The sequence below is a fragment of the Coffea eugenioides genome, chromosome 8 (genome assembly GCF_003713205.1).
Source record: "Coffea eugenioides isolate CCC68of chromosome 8, Ceug_1.0, whole genome shotgun sequence".
Lineage (NCBI taxonomy): Eukaryota > Viridiplantae > Streptophyta > Magnoliopsida > Gentianales > Rubiaceae > Coffea > Coffea eugenioides.
The window spans coordinates 21,011,485-21,019,363 of NC_040042.1; the positions used below are offsets into that span (position 1 = coordinate 21,011,485).

The window sequence follows — 7,879 nt, forward strand, 5'->3', positions numbered from 1 at the left end:
GTATTGGTCTGCGGGGTTTGAAGGGAGTTTATGCCTCGTTCTCGGTTAAGCTCTGGTGAAAATTTCGACAGCAGCAGTCGCTCTGGGTGGACTTCATGTCAAGGAAATAATGTGCGGGATTGCATCCGTGTCTGGCTGAGGAGAATCAGTGGAGTTCCCACACGTGGAGGAGGATGGTAGCAGTGCAGCAGGTAGGGGAGGACAACATCGGCTGGATTGTATGGCAGGGACTGATGAATTTTTGGCATGACAACTGGCTGGGGTCTGCAGCGCTAGGTAATAAGGTGGAGATCTTCTATGACCATTTGGTGGCTGATTTTGTAGGTGGGGGGCCTGGAATGTTGCCATGCTTAATCAACATTTGGACGCAAGGTTGGTTAGGCGCGTACTGGAAGCTGCTCCCCCATCCTTTCAGGGTTCGGATCGAATGGTTTGGGCTCTAACACCTTCTAACATTTTCTCCACGTCATCGGCATATTCCCTAGCTCGCCAGGTTAACAACAGATCTTGGTTCTCTGTCTCGGTCTGGCAACCAGGCCTTCCCATTAAAATCTCTTTCTTTATACTGAGGCTGCTGCAGGGCAGGCTCCCTAGCATGAACAAGCTAAGAAGATTTGGGCTTAGTAGCCCTTCTCGATGTTGGTGTTGCCAAGAGCCTCGGAAGGAGGATCTAGAACATGTATTTTGCTCAGGGGAAGGGGCAAGATTAGTTTGGCGTCACTTTGAGATTCAGGCTGGTGAACTGGAGGGGGTGCATACGGTGTGTCATCTGGTGTGGTTTTGGTGGTTGAGGGGAGGGAACAACATTTTTCTAAAGTTTCTGAATAGGACTCTCCCGTCGGTGATTTGCTGGGAATTATGGTAGGCAAGGAATAAGAGGTGTTTGAAGGACAGAGGATGCGGGTCAGGGAGTCTGTGAATCGAATCGTCGAATTGCTAACTAAAATCTTTCGGGCATGGTTCCCGAGGATGCTATGGTTAGAAGCTTCGTGGGAAGGGTTGCTTCGTGAGGTGGTTAGCCGCCAAGGGAAGATGCACATTCAACCGGTAAGATGGGTGTCGCCGCAGGGAGGGTGGAAGTTGAATTCAGATGGGTATTCTCGGGGGAACCCAGGTTTGAGTGGAGGGGGTGGGCTGGTGCAGGATTGTCATGGGAATTTTGTATTTGGTTATTCGGAACATTTGGGTACACTAACCAATCTTCAGGCTGAGTTGCGCGCGCTCTTGTTAGGCGTTCAATTGTGTATTGCCTGAGGGTTTATGGAGTTACACTTGGAGGCAGATTCGCTTACACTGATTCGGATTGTTTAAGGAGCTAGTGCTTGTCCTTGGCAATTGCAGAGGGAGGTAGATGATTTGCTTCAGTTTAAACAACATTTTCAAACGATTTCGTACTGTTACAGGGAGGCGAATTCGCCGGCGGATCGTCTGGCAAATTTTGGTGCCGACTTGACTGTAGGGCAGGTGTTTAATGGGTTTTCCGATCTTCTGCAGTTGGTCAGGGGGGATATTCGAATGGATAAGTTGGGGTTTCCATCATTTCGGAGAAGGGTGGTTGGGTATGTGTGACTATGATCCTTCTAGTGTACGCATGTTTTCTACTTAATAACATTGGCTTTTGATTAAAAAAAAATATTAGATGCAATGCTGAGAATTTGAATTTTACATTATATATTTGAAGGTGCCACGACATCTCAAATATTTGATGTGAAAAGCTTTTTGTTACATACAGTTTTGTTATTGGAATTATGAATTTTTAGTCAACATATCGACTAGTTGACATTTTTTTATAAGTTTTCTTATGAAGCCATATACTTAGAAGTAGCCATAGTATCTTAAGTGTATTGGTGTTTGAAGAAATTTTGTATTTTTTTCACATATTATGGAGTGATTAAAGAAATTAAAAAAATAGCATCTACATTAAGTTGTAATTAATTATTAAGATAGTTATCCGATCCCACAAGAAGGTAATAATTTTGGTGAGATTAATTGATATAAGATGGTAAATTAGATAGTAAATTAAGAGATATTTCTATATCCCTAGGTACAAATTATTTCTATAATTTATTGTTTTAGATTACTAGTCTTATGATTAAGGAAAGTAAATTCTACACATATTTTGCAACCTTTACTCACAGGAAGGTTTGAATTTACTATTCGAATTGACATACGATTAATGCAAAACCAAGGAACAAACTTTATATCATTTTTATGATATAATTATTAATTGTTAATTTATTTTTTCATTCCAATGCTTTTATGGTTCTTATTAACTTGTCTTTTAAGCTCATTTTTCTTTTGTTTTGGGTGCAAGTTTTAAATTAGCATTTTTATGAGATCAAATAAACCATTCTCATAATTTGAATACATTTGCTAATATAGAGATTGAGTATGAGAATTAGGAACAATTTAATATTTTGCTTATGTTGACTTATATTCAGATAAAGTAGGGTTCAAACCCTAATTATTTATAGTTAAACCATGCATAAAAGTCATAAAGACATTGTTGCAAGTTTAACTAGTACCATCAAAAGGCTTTCTTTTGTGACACCTAAATATTGAAGTGTATTTTAACTCATTTTTTAAAGATGAAAATTTTGTTGTATCATCAATTAAAGTCCTATTAAATTGAGATTGAGTTATTTCTGTAGCATTTCATTCTTGATTCTTTCATAAAGAATTTCTTAGCTATCCGAACTTTTTATAATACACATAAAGATATAAGGTTGATCACTTATTTTAACCATGTGTATTAGAAAGAATAAAGAGATTAGGAAATAAGAGAGACTTAACCTTCATGAAAGTAGGAATGCTAATAAAAGTAATCTTGTTCTTATTAGAAATGCAAATAATAGTAATCGTGTTCTCACAAAGTCAAACAACAATAAAGATCAATGTTGATTGTAAGTGAATGACATTTGCCTTAAAAAGAAAAGAATAACTCAAAAGAAAATCTCAATTGTTGAGTGTTATATATTATGATATATTTGGTGAATTGGTTAAAGTTCGTCGATTCATATTGCCAGTATAATAAGTTTCTGAAACATATGAAAAGTGAACAAAAGTTTCTTTATTGAAACTAAAAAATGTTCACACAATGCATTGGAATGAATAAATTCACCAAGAATTTTATGAAATTATATCACAGGCATCTATTGCTTGGTTTAAAATTTGTCAATATTGTATTTTAATCACTATAGATATTTGACTTGATTATGCACTTTCATATATACATGAAAGAGTAGGAGTCAAGATAGGCAAGGCAGTCAATAGTTGAAGATAATATTTAAAAAGCAAAAGGTAGCTATTGAGTATATAGTAAGGAGTTATTATTATTGATTAAACAAGAAAAAGTTGTCGGCGATGTTGTTAGTGATCAAATAATTCATGTGGGACTCACAAGCTCATTTAACATTTTGTTATTATTCTCAAATTATTGATGTTATTTTAGACACTCGAGATACTTGTGTTTATATGATTTTTTGCACATTGTTGTTCATGTATAAGGTAAGGATCATGTGGTCCATAAAGTTAGATCTTGAGTAACTTATATGAAGTTATTCAAAAAGTTATTGTGGTACTTGGTTAAAATGTACAGTCCATTATAATACATGGAAGTGTTCCATATGAGAGTATAACTGCCGTGATTCATGTATTATTATTTTCTAACTAAACAATTATTACATAACCGTTGAGCTTGTCGAGTGACACTAAAGACTTATAGCCATTTTAAATATCTAGTAACTCATAAGTTATTTAATTATTCCATATGCATCAAGTAGGAGAATGTAAGAATTGGTTCCTTTGATGCTATTGTGACCCACATGATTGATTGTGTAATAATTGATTAGTATCTCCTATTAATGATGATTCATTGATATCTTATGTTAATTGATATCAAATAATCAATCACATCAATTAATTAGTCAGATATATTATATTCAATCATGAGTTATCGTAAGATTTTCTTGATGGAAGAAAACCTTAGAATTTTTGGTATTTACCAGTAAGATGGAGAAATAGGAAAAGAGGCATACTTTAAAAATCCTCTAAACTAATACTATGATGACCCTGTCTCTGCCTAGAACGTACCCAAGGATTTGGTGGACTGCCTACCCAACTCTTGTCAGGACTCCCTACAAAACCCAAAACAGTAGCAAGAACCATAATAACAAAAGCAATAGTCACCTTTCAACTGAGATATATATACATTCATTGCCATCAAAGTCTCATACTACCTCACAAACACTAGAAGAGTACTAATGTGAGGACCCATAATTTAATTATTTCAAAATATTGTTAAATTGGTCATTTTAAAAATATTTCGTACTCGAGTTACCCAAAAAAAAAAAATACTAAAGTACATGAATTTCTCGAAATTAAATTTTACCGATTGGTTCTTTACGCGCATATTATTTTAATGCCCAAATTTATTCAAGATGAATTGCTTATCGTGATTTTTTTATTGTTATATATATATACTTGGATTATCATATTTTAGAGTTTTAGAATCGAATAAGTTGAATTTCCAAGTTCAAACGAGAAAACCCTTAAGTTTGACCTTTATACGCGCGCGTGCCTAAAAGGCCCCGACAGGCACATTAATTTGATTAATTGGAGATTTTAAGAACATGATATTAGACTACTAGTAATGTACTATTAATGTACTAGGGAAATTACCTCAGAGGTTTAGTGCACAAAAGTTGCAAACGAGCGCGAAAATTGGACACGCGAAGACCCTAAACGGACCTAGCATGAGTTGACACTTAGACTTAACCATTAAGTCACCAATTCTCTCCACTTTCATTACAAAATCTAATTTCACTCTCTCGCCTCTCTTCACTCTCTCTGTTTGGCCGAAAATAGGAAGAAGAAAAGGGAAGAAAAATCTAGCCAAAATCCTTACAAAATTACTTCAATCCACTTCCAAATTTCATCATCCATTAGAGGGCTTTGATCCTAGCTTGGAAGAGGGGGCTGTTCATCGGTTTTCTTGGAGGAATTTCGGTCAAGATTTCTGCCCTAAAGCTGTCCAACTAAGTTCTTGAGGTAACTCACTCACCCACACTTCAATCTTGCAAAATTATAGCTCAAATGGAGCAAAGGTAGCATGGGTTTGCAACCTATGGTAGAATTTGGGTTGATTGGTTGAGTAATTATGTTCTTGCAATTCCATGACATGCTCGAGGGTTTGAGGATGTTTATTGGTGGCTGATGTGATGAATTAACATGTTGTGGTTGCTGATATTGTGCTATGTTGCATGTATATAGAATGATTGATGGAATGAAGTTGGAAGAAAGTTAGAAATTTGGAAAAGGTACTGTCTGAAATTTCTGACTTGCTGCCCGACTTTCTTGTTTGTTGCTGCCCTGTAATTTCGAAAATTTTCTGGTGTTAATTGAGCTTCCAAATTGGTGTAGATATGTTGTGCTATGTGTATTGTGGTTGTCTACCAAAAATCAACCCAAATGGTTAGTTAAATTTTGAGTTACAAGTAAAGAAGCAAAACTGGAACAAGCTCCAGAATTTTCTGACCAGCAACATTTGTGTAGCTATAACGTTTTGCTCGTTGATGAAAATTGAGTGCCGTTTGTGGCATTTGAAAGTAGACACTTAAAGCTTTAAAACAGTACCAAGCTCATTTTCTAGTTCATCCCGAACGATTCGTGGCGAGTTTTGAAAGTTGGCTGTCTGTTTATTACTGTTCATCCGAGACTGTCCAGAAAATCCATTTTGTTGCTTGATTTTGAACCGCTTATGTCTGGATTTTGGAAATGATTTCTTCTACATAAATATATCCTTCTGAACCTAGTTTCTAACACCACCAACCGTTTTCAATATCACTGAGAATCGAGTAAGATACGGCCTAATTAGCGAAGTACATTAAATCTGGAAAATTTCTGGAAAGGCCAACAGTCCAGGAATTTTAGCGAACTTCAACTTTTTATTTCTTGAGCTAGGAACATCGGAATCGAGTTCCGTTTTTTTCATTTGAAACCTAGATTGGTACTTTACATGCATATCAAATTTCAAAGGCTGGTTTTGATTCCATGATTTTTAGCGAAATTCCAAAATTATTGGAAAAACTTGGACTGTTTTGACCTATCTTCAATGAATAGTAAACTTTCTTGGAGAAATTGACTTGTTTCTGATTTGATTCTTGGAAAGTGACCTTCTACAAAGTTGTTATGCTTCGAATGAAGTTTTTGACGGTGTAAAATTTGCCATTTTTAGACTTTCCGAACTTCCGGACTGATATTTCCAAGAATGACTCGAAAAGTGAAAATTTCCAATTTGGACCTAAATGTTCTTTTAAGGGCCTAGGTTACATTTTTAGAACTCTTAGAGCATTTCAAACCTATTTTCATGGTGAACTTGAGTTCACCTATCACTTGAGACCTCATTTGAAAGTCGGTTCCTTATGAACTGAAATACTTTGGAAACTTGAATTTTGGAGTCAAAATTGACTATTTCTTTTCTTTACACGAATACTGTATGGCCTGGAATTTGAGATACAATGCATTATTGCATACTTTCAGGATCTCAAGAGGACTTCGAGGGAACTCCCGGCGAAGCGTCTTAGAGCTAATTTCTCAAACTTTGACTTTTGATACTTGGTGAGTATCAAGTGCATGTGAAGTGTTTAAATGAAATGATTCTTGTACTTGCTAGTTAATGAGGCTAGGGCGTACTTTATCGCCCTTGTCCTCTCTTTCATGAAATTGCTTGCTTGATAAGTGATACGTGTTACATGTGAATGCAAATGAAAGTGTTTTTCGTGAGCATTGAGCGGCAGAATGTATCATGCCCTTTTAGGGTAGGAGGTACCGCTCATCCCGTCTCAATGCTGTGACCAAATCTTGTCGATTGGAACTTTGTCTCATCGACCTAAAAGTGAATGGGGGGGACGCCCCAACCCATTGGCTAGCCTTGTAACTCGAGCCGGCAAGGGCTTGGTCGAGAAACTTGGTGAACCTTGGGAAGTGTTATAGCTTGATCCAAATAAGGGGTCTTGCTAGGTATACTTGTTAAGTGATACCACCTACATGCTTGTTTGGTTACGGATCCAAGAGGGTGTCATGGTGGCTGGAGGTAGTAAGTGGAGTTCTACATGGATAACTGTGAAAGTTGACGGAGGGTCAACTACCTGAGCTTGGATCGCGCGTGGATTAGCTCCTGAGAGCTCCCGTATCCTTTTATTGTGATCAAATTCCCTACTTGCTTAATGTTTCGCAGTTACTTGTTACTTGAGTTATTGCTTTATATTGTGTCTTTGCTCGCATGCTTGCATGTTTTTCCCTTGGCCTCACTGAGTGTTAGCTCACCCCAATTTGTTTTCCTTAACAGGTTTGGAAGTGGAAGTTCTGAGGCTTAATTAGTGACCCCCAAAAATAATTTTTCCCCATAGGGCTCGAGGCCAAAGAAAGCGCTTGTATTGAGTTATTAGTGCCTGAAGGGATATCTCATATATAATTTGAATTCGATTCACTTGATAAGTATTTGATGTAATTATTTGAGAACTGAGGACTTTTGTCTTATTCGGGGAATGATACCCTTACTTGAGATTTGTAATGTATCTTATCTCGTTCTAAGTTTGAAAAATGTTATTTCATTTATTCTTGAGGTTGTACCCTATGTTATTGGATGTGAGTGATGTATTTTATTTGAGAACTGTAGTGAGTCCCGGCGAGAGTTGGGCAGGCGGTCCGCTGAACCCTTTGATTCGCCTTAGGGGGAGGTGGGGCTGTCACAACTAAGCCAAAAGTCAAGAGAATTAAGCAATATTTCAGCTTTTCCCCATTCATACACCCTCGATCTCGTCCCCTGTAAGGAAAACAAACTAATGGGGTGAGCTATTGTCCAATGAGGTTCCAAGAC

General features: G+C 36.9%; 1 long non-coding RNA gene across 2 annotated transcripts; it reads left to right on the forward strand.

The window, feature by feature from the left end:
* Nucleotides 1-4,836: 4,836 nt before the first annotated feature.
* On the forward strand, nt 4,837-7,584 carry LOC113781489. 2 transcript variants are annotated; one of them, XR_003469622.1, is made up of 4 exons: nt 4,837-5,049; nt 5,272-5,318; nt 6,541-6,618; nt 7,349-7,584. It is a non-coding gene; the product is annotated as an uncharacterized LOC113781489 (long non-coding RNA). The 2 variants fall into 2 exon arrangements; XR_003469621.1 differs by lacking the exon at nt 5,272-5,318.
* The last annotated feature ends 295 nt before the right edge of the window (nt 7,585-7,879 follow it).